Consider the following 22,151-nt stretch of genomic DNA (forward strand, 5'->3'; position numbering starts at 1 on the left):
AGTAGCTGAAGTGGTCAACTCTCTTAAAGGATTGGAAGAAAACATTGAAGAAAGCACTATTGTTCAAAATGTCTTAAGATCTCTCCCAGACAGATTTGACTACAAAGTAAGTGCTATAGAAGAAATGAAGGACCTAGATACTCTCAAGATGGATGAACTTCATGGAATCCTCATTGCCTATGAGATGAGAAAAGGAAGCCCAAGTTCCAAAGATGTAACATTCAAGGCTTCAAAATCAAAAAAGGGGAAAGAATGGAATACCAGTAGTGATGACTCCAATGTTGAATCTGCATTGGCGCAATTTGTACGAAGACTAAAGAAAGGATCTAAGCTAAAAGGTAAGTACCCTCTTATTTGTTTCAAATGTGGAATAATAGGTCATTATGTTGTCCTCTTAAGCATGATAGTGATGGTGAGGAAAATTCTAAAAGGATGGTATACAAAAAGAAAGGGTTCAATAAGAAGAATTTCTTCTCTAAGCAAGATGAGTTTGATGAAGGTGAATTTGTAGTCATAAAAAAGAAATCAACTAATCAATTCCCTCACCACAAAGGAGGTAATGAAGAATTAGATGAAGAAAATGACCATGCTGGAAGCCAAGAAGTATTATTCATGGCATTCACAAATGATGATGATTCAGGTCTAGAAGGAAATGTAGATGAATTGTTAATGAGTGCCATTGAAGAAAATGAGAAATTACGAAATAAAATCATCTCTCTCAAGGTAGAAAACGAGGAAACAAAAAGAAGGGAAGACCTCTTGAAAAATAAGCTAAAAGAAAAAGAAGAAATTTGTGAAGAACGTGAAGCTGAAATAGTATCTCTGAGGAAGGAATTGGAGCAAGTCAAAAAGGGTTTGGAAAGCTCTCAAATACTTGACTCTATCCTAAATAATCAAAAACCTCAACATGACAAATCTAGGATAGGTTTTAAAGGAGAATCATCAAGTACTAAGAATAATGTGAAAAGTTATGCCGACATACTTTCCAGCAACCCAAAAGAAGAAAATTATTTCATCAAAGGCGCATCTCAAATCCAAAGAATGAACAGAGATTAACTCCAAGAAAGAAGGTTGATTCAAATCATGGCTATTACAACAGGTACAAAACTATTTTTATGGGCATTGTTTTTATTGTATAAATTTTGGTCATCAAGCTAAACATTGCATGGCCCGTAAGAATGAAACACCAAAATTGAAGGATCAAACAAACAAACCATATGGCCTCATAGGGCAAGGAAAAATCAAGACCTACAATTCTTTTTATCCCTTGGCCAAACTTGATCCAATTTGCTCTTTATGTAATGATAATGGACATAATGAACAAAATTGCCCCGCAAAAGAAGAAAAGCAAAAAATGAGAATCCCAACATGGATAAATGTGGCCTAGCTCTATGTGCTCACAATGATGAAATTCATTGGTTTGTGGATAGTGGGTGCTCCATACATATGACATGGGACAAAAGGAAGTTTGTCTCATTGGACAAAAAGGAAGGAAATGTATCCTTTGGAAGTGGATCTGCCAAAATTGCTGGAAAAGGAACTATTACCCTTATTAATGGAAAAGGAAAGGCTGAAAATGCTTTGCTAGTAAACGGGCTCAAACACAATCTCCTGAGTGTTAGCTAAATTTGTGACCAAGGACATAATGTTGACTTTAGCACTAGATATTATGAAATAAGAAACTCTTCCTCAGGGGAACTTGTGGCGAAAGGAGTTAGAACATCAAATAACGTCTACATTCTAAACAAAATTCAAGAAGATAAATGTTACTTAATCCAAACAGATGAAAGTTGGTTGTGGCACAAGAAACTTGGACATACAAGTTTCGATAACTTGATCATTATCAGCAAGATTAATGCAGTATGAGACATCCCAAAGTTATTCAAGCCAAATCAAGGAGTATGTGGTCCATGTCAACATGGAAAGCAAACTAGAACCAACCACAAGACCAAGGAGTTTTCTACATCAAAACCTTTGGAGATCATCCATGCTGATTTATGTGGACCTACTAGAACTCCGGCACTCCAAGGAGAAATGTACTTTGCTTTATTTTTTGATGACTATACTAGAATGGTGTGGGTATATTTCATAAAATATAAATCTAAAGCATTTGAGTGTTTTTAAGAATCTTAAAGCTTTTTTAGAAAATGAAAAGGATTCTAATATTAAATGTCTTAGAACAGATAGAGGGGGAGAATTCACATCAAAAGAATTTGATGAATTCTATAAAGTACATGGAATCGAAAGAGAACTCTCTACTGCCAGAACACCCAAGCAAAATGGGGTCGTTGAAAGAAGAAACCGAACAGTTCAATAAATGGCAAGAACAATGTTAATAGCAGCTGACTTGCAGCAAAAATTCTAGAGAGAAGCAGCTGGGACAACTCTTTGTACCTTGAATCGAACTCAACTAAGACTAAATAATGAGAAGACACCTTATGAATTATGGAAAGGAAGACCTGCTTCAGTAAAATACTTCAAGATTTTTGGAAGCAAGTGCTTCATAAAAATCAATGATGGCTCACCAGGAAAATTTGATTCTCAAGTTGACGAAGGGATATTCCTTGGATATTCTACAAGGAGAAAAGCCTACAAGTGCTACAATAATAGAAAATAGTGGAAAACATTGATGTGAAGATTGATGAAGACCTTCCAGAAAAATAAATTTAAGATCATGAAGTTGACCCTCTCATTGAAGAAGAACATGAAAAAGAGGAAAAAGATCAAGAAAAACACAAGGAAAAAGAACCATCTCAAACCCCTTCAAAGATGAAGTTTCTCCAAAAACATCACCTAGAAGAGCATATTATTGGCAATATAGATGAAGGGATACAAACCCGAAGAAGGATGACAAGTACACCAAAGAAAAATGATGTTGCTCTCCTATCTATGATAGAACCAGAAACATTTACTCAAGCAAGGATCCTCATTGGGTAAAAGCCATGGAAGAAGAAATGTCTCAAATCGAGAAGAATGAGACATGGGAGCTAGTACCTCGTCCAAAGGATAAAAATATAATTGGAACCAAGTGGGTGTTCAAAGACAAAATGAATGAAGATGGAAAAATCATTAGAAATAAGGCAAGGCTTGCATGTAAAGGTTATTCAAAAATTGAAGGAATCAACTTTGAAGAAACCTTTGCACTAGTAGCTTGTGTGGAAGCTATAAGGATGTTCTTGGCATTTTCTTGCTCAAAAGGATTTAAAATCTATCAAATGGACGTAAAATCAACATTTTTGAATGGGTAACTCAAGGAAGAAGTCTACATGGAGCAACCAGAAGGGTTTAATCTAGCGAAAGGAAAAGACTTTGTTTGTAAGTTAAAAAATGCCTCATATGGGTTGAAACAAGCTCCTAGAGCTTGGTACGCAATATTGGATCACTATCTACAACAACAAGGCTTCAAGAAGGGGGTGGTAGGAAGTAATCTCTACATAAATATGGATGAGGATAAGTTACTAGTTACTCTTGTCTATGTTGATGATCTGATTTTTACTAGTAATAATGATGAGATGAGCCTGAGCCATGAGTTCGAGATGTCGATGATAGGAGAGTTATCTTACTTCCTTGGACTACAAGTATCTCAAACCACGACAGGCATGTTCATATCTCAAGCAAAATATCTTAAAGACATGCTTAAAAGATATGGAATGGAAGACTGTGCACCCATGAGCACACCTATGACCATAGATTGCAAATTAAGCAAAGATGATGACTGTCCTCTGGTAGATGCAACTCATTACAGGTCAATAATTGGATCCCTCCTATACTTAACTACTACAAGACCTGACATTATGCAAGCAGTAGGAATGGTGGGAAGATTTCAATCAGCTCCTAAACAATCCCATTTGTTGGATGTAAAAAGAATTCTCAGATAATTGAAAGGAACTCCTGATTTCGGTCTTTGGCACCCTAAGAGCTCAACTCTTACTGTGACGACATACACTGATGTTGATTGGGCCAGAAGTGTCGATGATTGAAAAAGTACTAGTGGAAATGCATTCTTCCTGGGAGATTGTCTAGTACCTTGGCTAAGCAAAAAACAAACATCCATATCACTATCTATAGCTGAAGCTGAGTATATAGTTGCTACAGATTGTTGTACTCAAATATTATGGATGAAGGAAGCTTTGAAAGATGTCAACATAGATACAAATCAACCAATCACCATCTATTGTGATAACACAAGTGCTATCAGTCTCAACGAAAATCCAGTGAAGCACTCAAAGACCAAACATATACCAATCAAGTATCATTTCCTTCATGAACAAGTAGCTGAACAAAACATCATCTTGGAATATATCAATACTAAGGAGCACATAGCTAATATTTTCACAAAACCTCTTCCTCGAGAAGCATTTGAATATCTTCGCCAAAAGATGGGGCTTATTTCTCTAGCATCACATTAAGTTGATTCATAAAGATGTTGCATGACAGGGGGAGTCCTTGTGCACTTCTTTGCCATTGATGTCAATATAGCAATTTTTATGATGGAAAATTCTTTGATACATGATTTCCCATTGATGCCCATTGGTCATAATGCTCAAAGTTTGATATATGATGATATGATGAGATGGAGGACCCAAGTGGATTGAACAACAGGAGGTCAATTGAACAGAAAATGATACATCAATTGAACAACAATTTAACAACAAATGACGTAGGAGGTCAATTGATCAACAATTGAACATAAAATGATGTAGTAGATCCAGTAAAGAAATAGGATCAAGAAGCCAAAGAGTAAGATGAAGAGTTTATCGAAAGCCATCAAAGAAACAAGTCACAGGAACAAAAACTATCGGAAGAGCGAGGGTAGGAAAGTACGGAATTCCTTGATTGTGGTTGAAGTCCTGCACTCAATCATAGTCGTCAATCTCATAGTCAACCCTTAGATCATGGCCAACTGCGAGGGTTAGTCAAAGTCCCACAAATCCTCCGATTGTGATAACATTATGGACTTGTTGCACCATTATAATACGTCCTAAAGAAATATCGCATCCGTCACATATCGCAAGTCTTGAAGAGATGTAGCGATGGTAAAACCTCTGATTGTGATATCATATTGCGGACCCGCTGCACCACTATAACATGACTTTATACAATTTCACATCCACAGTATCGCTAGTTTCTAAGGGATGTCAAATTGCCGATTGCGATTAAAGGCGATGACGTGGCATGTGGGACCTCCATATGGGCAACGTATCTCAGGCATCTATCATAGAGAAGAGGTAACAGTTCACAACTCGTGAACTTGAAGGAATAGAGGAAGCCGGAAGGTCAAGCGAACGAAAGAATAAGTCGAAAGGTCGAGAAGCCAAAGGTCTGGCAGACGATGAAGGTACAAAAGAAGTTGAAGATCGAGTGAGAGGGAAGTAAGCAGCAGGACAGAAGTAAGCCGTAGGTCCAACAGGATAGAAGGAAGCCAAAGGTCCAATAGGACAGGAGGACGCTAAAGGACGAAGCAATTCTGTTGATTGGGTTAATCCTTGAAAGGCTCGGACCTGTGATGAATTAATCAAGTACATAACGCAATTTTGAAGAACAGTTCTGTGAAGGGAAATAAAGTTTCATCTATCATCGTTTGAAGGGAGCAGTAGACAACACCAGCATTGAAGTGATTGTGAGTGTGTTACTTGGAAGTAAGATATTGCGACAATAAGAAGAAATCACTCCCGAAATAGTTACCACAACAAAGATCTTGGAGACATTATTGGAGACTCCCTCATATGAAGACATGTCATTGATGTAGCAATGAAGCTGTAGATTGACAGAACACAATGAAGAAGATTTTGAGAGCAGTGTAATACAATCAAAACATTTCTTGACAAATAAAAACTATAGGGTTGGAGCCCTTGGGGTTGGTGCCTCAGAATTGGAAGGATTGGTGTCCTTGGAGTTGGTGCTCCTAAACACAAGGTTGGTGTCTTGAGAAGATAGGGTTGGAGCCTCACAAATGACCAAGTTGGTGCTTGGAAACACATTGGAGCCTTATATATATTGTACTTGATTTATTGTAAAGATTATATTAATAAAAGCATTTATTCCTATTGTTCATTTTGTGTTCTAAATACAAATAATTTAACTGGAAAAAATAACAATTGGAAAGAAATATTGATTCACTCCCCTCTCAGTATTTCCAACATACCCTTCATTGGATTTATCAGCGCGACTTTGAGGATTATTATGCTTCTTTTGACCCTCCTTCACTTGGGATCCATGTTGATTTTGTTCTTATGTTTATTGGTGATTCTCATCCATTTCTTTGTTTTCTTCTTCTAAAAATAAATTCTAAAAGTTGACATCCCTTTGGCTTATGTGATCTTTTCTTTGTTCATTTTTTTTCTTGGGGACATGTATTCTGCAAGTGCCTCGCTTAATGACAAATCCAACATCTAAAAGCCATATTTTCAAAATCTAACAATTAAGTCCACTTAAAATATTTATGAACCAGATGAATGTGATCTGGAAGGCCTATACTAAGGTATATCTTAACGTAGATCCTAGCAAAAGTAAAAATACCTTTTTCCATTTTGTACTGTTGATCCATCTTCAGAAAATTCCCCAACATGTTTCTAATACCTTCCAAAACTTGGTGGTGCCAAAAACTGAGAGGCAAGTTATGTGGTCTCACCAATTTCTGCATCTTCGTAACCATCATTATTGTAGCATCAAAAGATGGAAACCATGGAGTTAACAAGAGATTTTCCCTTCCCCAAAACCATAGTCTCTCATTTAAAACAAAATAAAAAATCCACCTGTTTATTGAATTGAACCTTAAATAACCGCTTCGAACACTGGTAAATATCACATTTATTGGTCCAATTGGTGGATACCTACTAATTCATATCTTTGTATCTGGGCCAAAAACCATTAAATCTACAAATATGAGCTATGGTTTGAAGAGTTTTAAAAATACCACTTACTTCTGACAAATTTACTGATAGATCTTGTGCATTTTCCATCTATTCAACCAGATAGGGACTTGGAATTGACATATTTGGGGGTTGTCCGCCTGGTGAAGCAAAATTCTCTTTCATGACATCCTAGAATGAGGTAGGACCCTCAATTTTTTTAGCAAATGATGTTGATCTAGATGGATTACTCATTCTTGGAGCTCCACCTTGCAACCTCAAATTTAGAATAATTGTCGTTTGACTTGGATCATAATATGGAATAATTTTATCATTTCCTTCCCTTCCTTGTCATGACGGATACTTAGACACACTTCCTTCTACAATGAATGCATAAAATTTTCTCAACCACATCTAAACTACTCTCTAATAGGTTGATTGAATAGATGGTTAGCAAGTTATTCTTCTTAGCGTCCTTCTTATATTTATGTAGATTCAACTCTAGATGTAGCTTCCAACACTTTTCATTAGTGTGAACATCAATATGGAAATGGTTGTAGTGCTTGTTTGGATCCTTGCATTAATGTATAGTAGCTACCATTTTCTTGTACTTTCCTTTGCACTTCTTCTTCCCCTCCTTGGAAGCACTTTAGTGGTAATTTTTTAAGAATCACTTGGATATCCTTTCCTATGGCCTATGTTCTCTAGGTTAATTTTGCTTGAATTTGAGGCTCATTAATAGTCCATGGTTTCAAGAGAATCATTTTCTTTCACAAATGATTGTGTAGACCCCCTAGATAATTTAGGAGTATTTTTGGCTTCTTGGGAGGGATAGCCAACACGATCACCATCTTTCCTAATTCATTGTTGTACTATTGCATACTCTATCCTTACCTCTTCCTGAGGTGATACCAATGAATCTGTTGGTTCTCTACATACCCAATAGGGTAAACCTAGGACTTGATGAGGTTTTTAAAAACCTCCCACTTAGTTATGATTGGATTCTTTTAGGTTAGATCTACTTCATTAGTTAATATTTCTACATCTCTTTCCAACACTTATTTATCCATTTTTTTGGACTATATTGATACTCCTTCACCCTAGATACCTCTCATTGGGATTCCGCTATTACTATTTTTCTCTCTTTTAAACATGAGTTCACCATCACTCCTTATATTCTCAACTTCCACAAAACTTTTATCCTTCCCTCATTATGACCTCATCATTAATTTGCTTCTACAAATAATCATTTCTCTTTCTTACCACATGCATCTAGTTCTTTTTCCACAAATCTATAATGGCCAATCTCTTTAATGTCCCTCATTCACCCCTCTCACTAGTCATTTATTTTCCCATCATTGTATAGTATTCCTACAACCCATAACTCTCTAACACCCTTTTAACCATCCCACATTTTGTAGAGGAATTAGTTAGCCATGTATTAAAGGGTCCATGGAAACATGCTCTCTTCTACCAAAAGTATCTTTTATTTAGAGAGGGATTTCCTATACTATTCCACACCAATCACCTTTCTTAAATACCACTTCTACTTTAAAAAAAATTCTAGTTTTTTGCAATGAATTATATAGTATACCCTTCTATAGTATTCTCAACCTAGAAATCCACAACATGGTTAACCTAGTGATATACTTGTTGTAATGCAATGACATTCTAAACAATCCATTGAATTGATTTTCTCTACCAACCCTTATACTCTAGAGCTTCCTCAACTCTCTTAAATCACTTATGTAGACTCACAGGGATTTTTAACAAAAACATCTCATATTGGCCTTTATAAATTGCATTATACATTGCATATTCTCAACAAATTGAAGGATCCTAATCATGAAACTTGAAATCTTGTGCTACAAAATTTTCAAACCTTTTCTCCCACCAAATTTAGTTCACATACTTATCAATTCTACCGACCATCATGTATATATCTCTTGAAAATGGAACCATTTATGGTGTTATATGGAGACTATGGTTCTCATGGAGTACCGAGAAAAGGCTATGCTATTATCTAGACGGGTTGGCATTCTAATATTCCCAACGGAAATAATATCTCACTTGAAGTGTAGCCAAGAGTGTTAAAGATATAGGGAGATACAACAAGTCTTCTGCAACTCCACATACATGGCTAAACTAACATGCAATTATCATAACTATGTGGAATGGAACATTAAACAATATAAATAGAAAGGAAAACCATTATCACATACAAAATATGAATTACTTAGGATTCAAGAACATATACAAGAAACAACATAACTTCAGTCGTATTCATAACATACACATGCTCATCAATTTTTTGAGAAAGGGAGCTAAAATACTCATTCATTCAAATAAGATTTAAAATTGGGTTCTGCAACATCATAGTGGACAAAATTACATCTCAAAAACGTGTGCGATTGTCAACAACTAACCATGTAACAAGCTAACACTATCATTAATGTTGATGCCGATTTCAAATCCTTTTCCCTTTCCCTAAAATATTTTTATACAATGGCTAAAGTTGACTATGTCAATTTAGTTACAAAGGAATAAGGATGGTTATATCAATCCATTACTTGGGTCAACTCTTTTGTTATGCTTCTTAACTTATATCCATTTATATACGACTTATACCACATTTATTTATGCCTTTACTTGTTCTTGCATTGATCTCAATGCTCTATTATGGTGCATTCTCATCCATCCATATTTTGACATCTTCCACAAAGATAAAGGAGCAAACATGTGGTGTTTCAACTAGGAGTTATGTCTTAGAAATCATGTTATGTAGATCTGATATGGATTGGATAATTATATTATTTTTCTTTCATCTTGATGCTTTTAGAGAGGAAAACGTGGAGGAATCAGCGCATGGGACCAATTTTAGCAACGGGTCCTATTTTGGCAAATTGGGATCTGAAACCTTCCAAAAGTATTTTGAGACATAAAATGTCAGTTTTTGGGGGTAAAAATTTACCACTTAATAAATGCACATCCTAGGGGTATTATACACACATATATCTTTCCAAAAATGAAATAATTGCCTCAATCAAAGTCCATATGTAAAATTTATGCCACTTGGAAGTTGACCTTCATGTTTTGACCACCATGATTTGAGAGGATGATGCATCAACCCCCATTATTCATGGAAAAGGGGCTAGACACATTATCATAATGAAGAAGGCTCTAAAAGAGTTGATTGTAACTCTAGTTAAGAGTCAAAGGGGTCAAATTTAACCACTAGTATTCTATTGGGATGTGTTATAGCCAGGCCACTGGAAGGAAAACAAGTTCTATTCTATTGGAGGAATTTTTGTTCCATAGATGACCAGAGTAGTTGTGAGTGGATATGGAGAGAGAAAACATAGAGGATTTTTGCATTGTAGCAACCCACATGCCACAAATCTCACTTCCTTGTACTTACATCCATCTTCCATTCAGAGAATGAGAGCAAAGAAACCTCACCTTCCAGCTGGGTTTTCTCCTGAAAGGGTTTCTCGGGATATATTTTGTGTTAATTATGGCTTGTGAGTTTTATTTTTTTATTCTCTATTTTTATACTATTTCATGCATAAGGATAACATATTAATTAATGATTCCATAAATCTAAGGATAAATTAACCCTCATATTTTAGATTTCAAATTTTAAGCATAATGTTTTAGATCTTTTGCGACAAACAATATAGTGGAATATCCATGGAAGTTTATAGATCATATTGGTATAATAATAAGTTTCTCTGGGTATAATTTGGGGAGTTGTAGGGGATCCATACTAGCTAAGGCTAAAATCATCAAACCCTAGCCATGACTGACGAATCTATCAATGATCAGGAGCTCAAAATTATGTTCAAAAATCAAAATTGTCAGAATGGTGTGGAACCTGAACAACCAGATAATTCTCGTCATCCTGAATCTGGTGCAACTCGTTTCGTGCAAAACAGATACCGTATGCTCCCAGAAACGCGATCTGTTCACTTTGTCAAATAGTTAAAAAAAGGCAAAGGAAATGACATGGCAGATTCTTCAGTGAATGAGGAAGCGCTAGGTGGCAGGCTGCCCTTGGCCTTGCATTTCGCAGAAGGAAGAGGTCCGCGGTTAAGGAAATCGGCCCCCAGCACTACCAGGTTGTGATTTCTGATATCAAAAACGCAGATCGGAGGCGAGTTGGCGGTAAAGAATCGGCCCCAGAGAGAAGCCGAAGTGTGACGCAATAAATCACAATCGCACATCACATGGATCAAGTGCGTTTATAGAATCAACCCCGAAAGAGTCAGGTTGCGATTGCGATATCACAATCACATATCGCACAACACAACGACCCGTTATGGAGAATCACCCCTACTCCGGCCGATTGCGATTTGCGATAGTTTATGGCTGCCACGTGTCCTCCTAATGGTCGGCTAAAAATTTGGTTGGTAAGACAAGTCGGAGGCCAAGGTCGAACCCGTGACCTCCCATACAACAATGCCAAGGTTTACCGTTGAGCTCGCAACATGTGACTTAACAAACTATGGTCACAAATTATATTTTAAATTATGTTGACGTAAGGTTGGGGGGAGATTGCCAGCATAACCGCCATCGGCCCTCCCATGTGAACACCTCGTTCGCAGCCCGCAACAGTTATGTTTCCGTCACGGTAACCGCACTGCCAACTTCCATTCTAAACACCCATGTGATCACCTTATTTGTAGGTCGTGACATTTTTTTTTATAACCGCCAGTGGAGTTATGTCTGGAATTAGCCGTCCTACAATTTTTCCCACTGCGCGGCGAAATATTCGCCCAATTAGCGCTTTTTGGGGCGAAATTGGAGGATCATGCCAGATTTGGAGAAATTTGTGGAGCGAATAGTGGGCTAACTAGGAGAGGTCATAACTTCTTCATTTTTCAACCAAATGAGATGCAAAAAGAGGCTAGATAGCCATTTTTGAACATTCTGGACTCATTGGAGCATGTTGTAGAAGCATTTGAGCATTGTAAACACATTCTTTTACACTTTTGAGCATAATAGAGAGGCTCAAGCCATTGGAAGTTGGATCAAGGAGACGTAGCCCAGGAGAGGTGAACTCCTTTGTCATATTCCTGTTGTAATGTGTTTTTGATGATGTTCTATACATGTTCATGTTGTTATTCAGTCTCTTATTTATGTTAAATTGCTCATAAAATTAACATAAAAACTCATCATTTCACTTGCAAAAAATCATGAATCCTTAAGCACAATGAAAGCATTTTGTTTCTAATATGAGGAGGATCTTAGCACATCAATATAATATTCTAAATCGAACCAATCAATAACCCTCAAGATCCTACAAAGGAGAGGTTTGTGCAATTAGAAGCACATGTCACAGATATAAACCATAATGTGATCCTCCTCATGGCGTCCCTGACCGATACTCTTGGGCTATTTACATAATATGGAGGTTCTAACATGGAGGTAAGATCAAAGAGGAAATCAGTAAATCGGGAAGAACTAGAGAGGGGTGTCTAAGTAAGAACTTGAAAAGGATCTACCTATTTCGAGTGTTGTGAACCATTCACAGTCTCTATTCAAAATGGAAGTGAAGGTTGATGTAAAGTGGTATCAAGGTGAGATTGATGCTCTGAAGTTAAATAATTGGTTAAAACAACAAAAAAATTATTCTATTTTTCATCATATAGAGGAAGGAAAAAATATTTCTTTTGCTAGGTTTAAATTAGAGGGCCATTCCTTAATCTGGTGGGAAAGCCACACAAATACCTTGAAGTTAGATGGAGATCATCCAATAGAGAGGCTCAAGCCATTGGAAGCTGGATCAAGGAGACGTAGCCCAGGAGGGGTGAACTTCTTTATCAAGTTCCTATTGTAATGTGTTTTTGATGATGTTCTGTACATGTTGATGTTGTTGTTTAGTCTCTTATTTATGTTAAATTTCTCACAAAATTGACATAAAAACTCATCATTTCACTTGCAAAAAATCATGAATCCTTAAGCACAATGAAAGAATTTTGTTTCTAATCTGAGGAGGATCTTAGCACATCAATCTAATATTCTAAATCAGACCAATCAATAACCCTCAAGATCCTACAGAGGAGAGGTTTGTGCAATTAGAAGCACATGTCACAGATATAAACCATAATGTGATCCTCCTCATGGCAGCCCTGACCAATACTCTTGGGCTATTTAAATAATATGGAGGTTCTAACATGGAGGTAAGATCAAAGAGGAAATTAGTAAATCTTGAAGAACTAGAGAGGGGTGTCTAAGTAAGAACTTGAAAAGGATCTACCTATTTCGAGTGTTGTGAACCATTCACAATTCTATTCAAAATGGAAGTGAAGGTTGATGTAAAGTGGTATCAAGGTGAGATTGATGCTCTGAAGTTAAATAATTGGTTAAAACAACCAAAAATTTATTTTATTTTTCATCATATAGAGAAATGAAATTTTTTTTCTTTGTTAGGCTGAAATCAGAGGGCCATTCCTTGATTTGGTGGGAAAGCCACACAAATACCTTGAAGTTTGATGGAGATCATCCAATGAATAAGTGATACGATTTCAAAACTCTCATAAAGTCACAATTTTACCCTATTGGTTATGTAACAGACTAGTGGATCTGATGGAATTACTTCAAGTAGAAGGAGGGGAAGAGTGTACAAGAGTACACCATAGGATTTAGAAATATGGCCATAATATTAGATATCTCCCCAAAGAACCCATACATCCTCCTCAAGTATTTTTGGGGTCTACATAACCATATGAAGAAAAAGGTGATGTTGTTCAAACCTAAATTGGTGGATGAGGCTTGTATACAAGCATATTACCGAGAGATAATAGGCTCAAAGAAAAAGAAATCAAGTGGGTCGAAGTAGATGGATCACCAAGATGATTTTAAGGAGGGAAAGAAGAAGTGGGAAGGGGGAAATATAAAAATACAATATCCACAACACATCATTGCAAAGATCACAAGAACCACTGAAACCATTGTCACATTAACGACCATAAAGAGGAGAAGAGCTAGAATCTACATCTAGAGCTTAGCCCAAAGACTAGAAATAAAGGTGCTCAGAAAACAAATCTCATAGCCATTGATTTGAAAAATTAGGTGGAAATTAGGCTAGATATGGATGAGAATATCGTTTGTACATTAGTGTAGAAGGAGGTGAATCTAAGTAGCCTTCAAAACAAAATGAGAAGGAAATGACTAGACACTTCCATATAAAGATACAAGTCACGAAGAAACCAATTAATGGTCTATTTGACCCAAGTTCACAAGAAAACCTCACTACAACAGATCTAGTCAACTAAATAGGATTAAAATTTTGTGATAATACAAGCCCACATCAATTGGGATAGGTAAATAAGGATGTAAAAGTAAATCTAACCAAAAAATACAAAATCAGATTTGCTATTAATGTTAATTTTATTGATGAAGCAAAATTCTACATAGTTCCCATTGACGTATGTGGAGTGGTGCTTGGAATTCCATATATATTCATGTGGAATGCAATCCTCATGTGGAGAGCCAACCAATATTTCCTAATCAAGGATGGAAAATCCTTCACCATAAAAAAATAGATTAGTTATAGCGAGAAATATGTTTTACTATTTTTAAGAGAAATCAATCTGTAGAAGAGTTAATGAGAGAAAAATAATCCTTGGAGGGGTGTACTAAGAAACATAAAAAACAACTAGAAGAGTTGTTATAGACATGCAGGGATATGTTCCAGGAGCCTAAAGGGATACCACTTAAGAGGGAAGTGAAGCATGAGATTCAACTGTTATTGGAATCTGTATTGCCAAACATTGGGTTGTATAGGCATTTTGTTATGGAAGTAAGTGAGTTGAAGAAGCAATTGTAGTGGCTATTGGAACATGATGTCATTTGACCAACCGCCTCACCATGTGGGTCGCCCATCATTATTGTTCCAAAGAAGGATGGTACTTGGCAAATGTGTATTGATTACAAGGTGTTAAAAAAAATTACACTGAAGAACATGTAACCCCTTCCCAGGATAGATGATCTACTATATGAATTGCTATAAGTCAAATACTTCACCAATTTGGACTTAAAGTTTGGTTATCACTAGGTTCGAGTAAGAGAAGAAGGTACCTAGAAGACTACCTTCAAAACTAGGGAAGGTTTGTATGATTGTTTGGCCTATGTAATACACCCACTACATTTATGCGTTTAATGAATGATTTACCACACTCTTTTATAGATTCATTTTTTATCGTCTATTTGGATGATATACTAGTATGAAATGCTACTTGGGAGGAGCACATCTCACATTTGATTCAAGTATTGGAGACATTAAAGAAGCACTAGTTGCTGGAAAATATCAAGAAGTGTGAGTTTGCATAATAGTATTTGGTGTATCTGGTGTAATAGATCTGACCCAAAAATATATGAAAATGGAAATAAAACCAATAACTATAAATAATCTCAAGAGAATTACAAACACAAAATATAGAAATGCTTTTCTTTATTAATCAAACCCTTAAGGTAGGGTAACACTATAGATTCACACCTTAAGGAAGGAGAACACTACACAAGCCATATGCTTGTCCATACAATATTCCTTGACCTCTCTCAATGGGGAGTCTCTAGCCTCTATATAGGATTCGTACATACAATACCATGGGTCATTACCATGGTTTTCTCAAAACCATCCATCTAATACCATGCGATTATCACATTATTGCTAACTACTTGTGGTCTGTTACATGATGCAGCTTAACCACTTTATTTATTAACTATAGCTCATCCCATTATTACATTATTCCCGTGGGTACCTCCCTCTGTACCCCATACTATCCCCCCTAGGTATACTACATTCCACCCCCTTAAACATGTTTCGTCCCGGAAACATAAGAAGAATACAAATAATAAGATCTACTCAACAGAGTAGTCCACTGGTGCCATGCACGTGCATCTAGCCATCCCAGAGAAATGTGATTACTCGATCTATCCAGTGCCCCGCTCGCTTGAGATTGGAGTTGATTCTGGCGGTTCCTCTGTGTTGATATGTTGTGGGTGGATTGTCGCACTTCTTTATCTGTCATGCAGGGTTTTTTGTTCTTGTTGTTGATTCGTTGCCATCTTGTTGGTTGTTTTCTTACTAGGTGATGTGGGTGGTGATAGCCTGAAGTTTTAACCAATGGTGTATCTTGCTTTAATTCACCACCTAATTGAGCCTGATTGGTAGTTGGTACATGTTGTGGCGCCTGCTGTTGTTTCTTATTTTCCAATATTACTTCAACCATGAATTCCTCATCTGATGTGTCAATCCCTAGAACATTTTCTACTTCAGCCTCCTTGGACTCTACCTTTTGTTGATGGAAATATCTTGTAATATGATTTTCTTCTTTTTATACCAGAGCTTCAGGAATTTATTCTGCATATTAATATTGATAGTACCAACAGATTATATCCAAGGGTATCACAAAACAACATCCACATTAGCCATATCTGAAGCATAAAAATTAGAATGCAATACATACTTATCCATAGAAATCTTCAGATCTTTATAAACTTGTACCTGCTCATTATTAACCTGTGTGTGCTCCATTTGCTTAGTTGGGATTTGCAATCTTTTAACGAAATGAACATTAATAAAGTTATACTTGCAATTAGGATTGATAGACACAATTATCTTCTCCTTCTGAATACATCCATGAACTTGTAATAAGGAGATACCAGTAGAAAATAACCCCTTACATGTCTCCTTGTTTTCTAGTATGAGACCATTTGTTCAAAATGAGTTTTTCAAATTCTTCATCCGAAAGTTTGGACAACTGCTTGTTGTTAAGTGAGTTCCACCATATGGCGGCCTCTTCTTTCACGCTAAACCATAGTAAACCTTTTCAATGTTTTGGACATAATGACTTTTCTCTTTCTATGAATTCTTCAATAGTATTACCATTATCTTTCCCTGTAAAATATTTCTTGCGAGAAGCCATAAAGAGGGTTTTGAAAAAAATCACTTACTTGGCGAAAATTTAAAATGGCCATAGTTCGATCAATATTTCTTAGAATCCTTATTATCACCTGTTTTCAAAAATTGAATGACTATTCTACATCTTCCCATGTAATAGAAATCTCGATCTGGGCACTCTGGAATTTCATATTTGTGCTGCGACTGTCCCACCATCACAAAAATTTCTGGAAAAACGCTGATTTTAAATCAACGATATCTTCCTCATCTAGACTCCGATTCAATCGATTTGCTTTTGAAATTGGGTAATTTTTCAAGAGGATCTCATATCTGCAATTAGTTTCTCAAAGTTCCCCACAAAAATGGCAAAAATTTACTGTAAATCCGCCGTCCATGAATTTTCGTCAAATTTTTTCTACAACACAGCTGATTTTTAAATCAGGGATATCTCCCTCATCCGGACTCCAATTCGGCCGGTTTTTTTTTTTTAATTGGGTATTTTTTTGCAAAGAATCCAGATATGCAATTATTTTCTTCAAATTTTGCACCAAAAGTTATAGATTTTATTTGCAAACTCGCCGCCCCAAAAAATTCCTGCGAAAAAATAAATAAATAAATAATAATAATAATAATAATAATAAATAAATAAAAATCTCTCTTGCCCAAGAAAGTGCTCTGATGTCACTTGTAATAGCTCTAACCCATAAATATATGAAAATGGAGATAAAACCAATAACTGTAAATAATCTCAAGAGAATTGCAAACACAAAATATAGAAATACTTCTCTTTATTAATCAAATCCTTGAGGTAGGGTAACACAATACATTCACTCCTTAAATAAGGAGAACACTCCATAAACCATATGCTTGTCCATACAATATTCCTTGACCTCTCTCAATGGGGAGTCTGTAGCCTCTATATAGGATTCATGCATACAATACCATGGGTCATTACCATGGTTCTCTCAATACCATCCATCTAATACCATGGGTTTATCACATTATTGCTAACTACTTGTGGTCCCTTACATGATGTGGGTTAACCACTTTATTTATTAACTATGACCCATCCCATTATTACATTATTCCCTTGGGTACCTCCCTCTGTACCCCATACTATCCCCCCTAGGTATACTACATTCCACCCCCCTTAAACATGTTTCATCCCTGAAACATAAGAAGAACACAAATAATAAGATCTACTCAACAGAGTAGTCCACTGGTACCATGCATGTGCATCTAGCCATCCCAGAGACAAGTGATTACTCGATCTAGCCGGTGCCTCGCTCGCTTGAGATGGGAGTTGATCATGGCGGTTCCTCTCTATTGATGTGCTATGGATGGATTGTCACACTTTTTTATCTATCATGCAGGGTTTGTTGCTCTTATTGTTGATTCGTTGCCACCTTGTTGGTTGTTTTCTTGCTGGGTGATGTGGGTGGTGATAGGTTGAAGTTTTAACCAATGATGTATCTTGCTTTAATTCAGCACCGAATTGAGCCTGATTGGTAGCTGGTACATGTTGTGGCGCCTGTTTTTGTTTCATATATTCTAATATTACTTCAACCACAGATTCCTCATTTGATGTGTCAGTCCCTGGAACATCTTTTTCTTCAGCCTCCTTGAACTCTACCTGTTTATTGATGAAAATATCCTGTAATGTAATTTTCTTCCTTCTATACCAGAGCTTCAGGAATTCCTTCTGCACATTAATATTGATATTACCAACAGATTCCATCAAAGGGTATCCCAAAACAACATCCACATTAGCCATATCTAAAGCATAAAAATCAGAATGAAATACATACTTATCCATAGAAATCTTCAGATCTTTATAAATTTGCACCTGTTCATTATTAACCTATGTGTGCTCCATTTGCTTAGCTGGGATTTGCAATCTTTTAGCCAAATGAACATTAATAAAGTTATACTTGCAACTATGATTGATAGACACAATTATCTTCTCATTCTGAATACATCCATGAACCTATAATAAGGATATACTAATAGAAAATAACCCCTTACATGTCTCATTCCCTTATTTTCTAGCATGAGATAATTTGTCCAAAAGGAGTTTTTCAAATTCTTCATCCGAAAGTTTGGACAACTGCTTGTTGTTAAGTGAGTTCCACCATATGGCGGCCTATTTTTTCATACTAAGACATAGTAAACCTTTCCAATGTTTTGGACATAATGACTTTTCTCTTTCTATGAATTCTTCAATAGTAGGACCATTACCTTTCCCTATAAAATATTTCTTGCTAGAAGCCATGAAGAGGGTTTTGAAAAAAATCACTTACTTGGTGAAAATTTAAAATGGCCACAATTCGGTCAATATTGCTCAGAATCCTTATTATGACCTGTTTTCGGAAATGGAATGACTATTCTACATCTGCCCATGAAATAGAAATCCCGATCTGGGCACTCTAGTATTTCATATTTGCATTGCGACTGTCCCACCATCACAAAAATTTCTTAAAAAAGAGTCGATTTTAAATCAGCGATATCTCCCTCATCCGGAATTTGATTCAACCGATTGTTTTTTTTAAATTGGGTAATTTTGCAAGATGATCTCATATATGCAATTAGTTTCTCAAAATTCCCCACACAAATAACAAAAATTTACTGTAGGTATGCCATCCACAATTTTTCGTCGAAATTTCCTGCAACACAGTTAATTTTTAAATCAGCAATATCTCCCTAACCCGAACTTTGATTCAGCCGATTTTTTTTTAATTGGGTATTGTTTCGCAAAGAATCCATATCTACAATCTTTTCCTTCAAATTTTGCACCAGAAGTTACAGATCTGATCTGCAAACTCGCCACCCCAAAAAATTCCTGCAAAAATAAAAATAAAAAATAAAAAAATATCTCTCTGCTTGCCCAAGAAAGTGATCTGATACCACTTGTAACAGATCTGACCCAGATATATGAATGTGGAAATAAAACCAATAATTGTAAATAATATCAAGAGAATTACAAACACAAAATATAGAAATGCTTCTCTTTATTAATCAAACCCTTGAGGTAGGGTAACACCATACGTTCACTCCTTAAGGAAAGAGAACACTCCACAAGCCATATGCTTGTCCATATAATATTCATTGACCTCTCTCAATGGGGAGTCTCTAACCTCTATATAAGATTCATACATACAATACCATCGGTCATTACCATGGTTCTCTCAATACCATGGGCTTATCATATTATTGCTAACTACTTGTGGTCCCTTACATGATGTGGGTAGACCACTTTATTTATTAACTATGGCCCATCCCATTATTACATTATTCCCTTGGGTACCTCCCTCTGTACCCCATACTACCCCCTTAGGTATACTACATCTGGGGCATGTGATAGATGGAGGAGAGATAAAGATAGATCCTACCAAGATGGAGACCATCATGAAGTGTCCAATGCATACTAATATTTTTGAGGTCAAAAGTTTTGTTGGGGCAACAAAATACTTGAGGAAATTCATGGCCTCATTTTCAATAGTAGCAACACTATTCAACACTATAAAAACCAATGGCAAGAGTTTCCATTGGGTAAAGGGTCAATAGAGGGCCTTTGAGGGGCTAAAGAAAAATATTAGTCAAGCACTAATTCTGGCATTACCGAATTTGCAATAACCCTTCGAAGTGGAGACATATGCAAGCATGTATGCTATGGGAGTAGTCTTGATGCAGGGATGAAGGTCTGCATGCTACCTTTTTGAAGTATTTCATGGGGAAGTTCTTAACTACCCTACCTACAACAAGTATCTCTATGCCATAGTGTAAGTTGTGAAGAAGTGGAAACACTATTTGATGGGAAAGGAGATAGTAATCCACATAGATAACTAACCACTATAGTATCTGTAGGCCCATAGTTAACTACAACAATCTAGGCATTACAAGTAGATGCAATTTTTACATCACTTTCATTTAGTGATCAATTATAACAATGGTAGCACAAACAAGTTGGTCGATATTTATATTCATATTATTACGGTTTTAATAAAATTAGAAATAGAATAATTTTTTATATCCAAAATGTATATAAATATAAATAATATTATTCAATATTTATTTTAATTATGGATTTACCAAGAATCAAGAGAAATTAAATTTTCAATGTGCAAACTTTTTCCTCAAGTCACTCAAAAATAGCTTTGCATCTGAAGATTTAATCCTTCTCAACACTTGATAGATTTTAGATTAAGATGGATCTATGCTAGTAAATAATACAACTGATAGTAGTCATCCTATAATAATTAATGATAATCATAAAAAACTAGTGCCATATCCCTAACACATAATTAAGTATATGATGCCCAGTAAGAACTATATATAGTATATATGAGGTGATCATGGATTTAGGATTATAGTTACTCAAAAGTCTAATTTATACACAAAAATTATAAGTTTCTTTTTTCCTCGAAGAATATATTTCCAAAAAACTCCTCACCACTTTCCTTCATTTAATGATGGTACTTAGTGTAAATAGGAGGCATAGAGTTAGTACATTTATCCAAGTAAATATTAGTGGCCACTCACTAATTCAAAATGGTTCTGAAGTTTACTATAGTGTTTCAACTTCCAAATTCCCACCACAATTTTGGGGCACTTTCCTTGTGTTTTTGGCAATTCATTTAAGCTACCTAATTTTTGATTGAGTGTCTTCATAGACTCACAGAGTATGGATTAGGCATTGCAAGCATCTAACAAATTCTAGCTGATACATTAATTTCTTCGAGTTGCAACTTTTGCATACAAACTAGATATATTAACTTCTTGGAGTTGCAACTTTTACATACAAACTCAACACAATAACTCCTCCACATTGTAACTTTTGCTTTCAAACTCAATTTAGGGAATTTTTTGGACCCTTACCATGCTTAATCCATACTTTGTGAGTTTGGTAGGGCACTCAAAGATGAGGTAGCTTACATGAAATGCCAAAACACAAGGCCCAAGTGCCCAAAAAATGTGGTGGGAGTTTGGAACTTGAAAAACTATTGAAAAACTTCAAATATGTAGAACCATTTGAATAAGTGGAACATGTGGGTGGCCACTAGTATCTACTTGGGTCAAGTGTACTAACTCTAGGCCCCCTGCTTTACGCTAGGCATCATCATCAAATGAAGAAAAGTGGTGAGGAGTTTCTTGGGGATATATTCTTCAAGGACAAAAGAAACTTACAAATTTTAGATGTAAATTGTTAGACTTTGGAGTAACTATAATTCTAAGTCCATGATCACCTCATATATACTTTAAGATATTACCTCATACTGGAATTCTAATTCAATTATCAATAATTATTAGGTGGATGGTAAGGATTTAATTTCCATAGAATATTCTAGAATATTCTTAGTAGTATACACAAATCAATGGTTAAGATTTATCTCCAA

The sequence above is a fragment of the Pinus tabuliformis genome, chromosome 6 (assembly GCF_031772625.1).
Source record: "Pinus tabuliformis cultivar Carrire ecotype Pingquan chromosome 6, CPIR1, whole genome shotgun sequence".
Classification (NCBI taxonomy): domain Eukaryota; kingdom Viridiplantae; phylum Streptophyta; class Pinopsida; order Pinales; family Pinaceae; genus Pinus; species Pinus tabuliformis.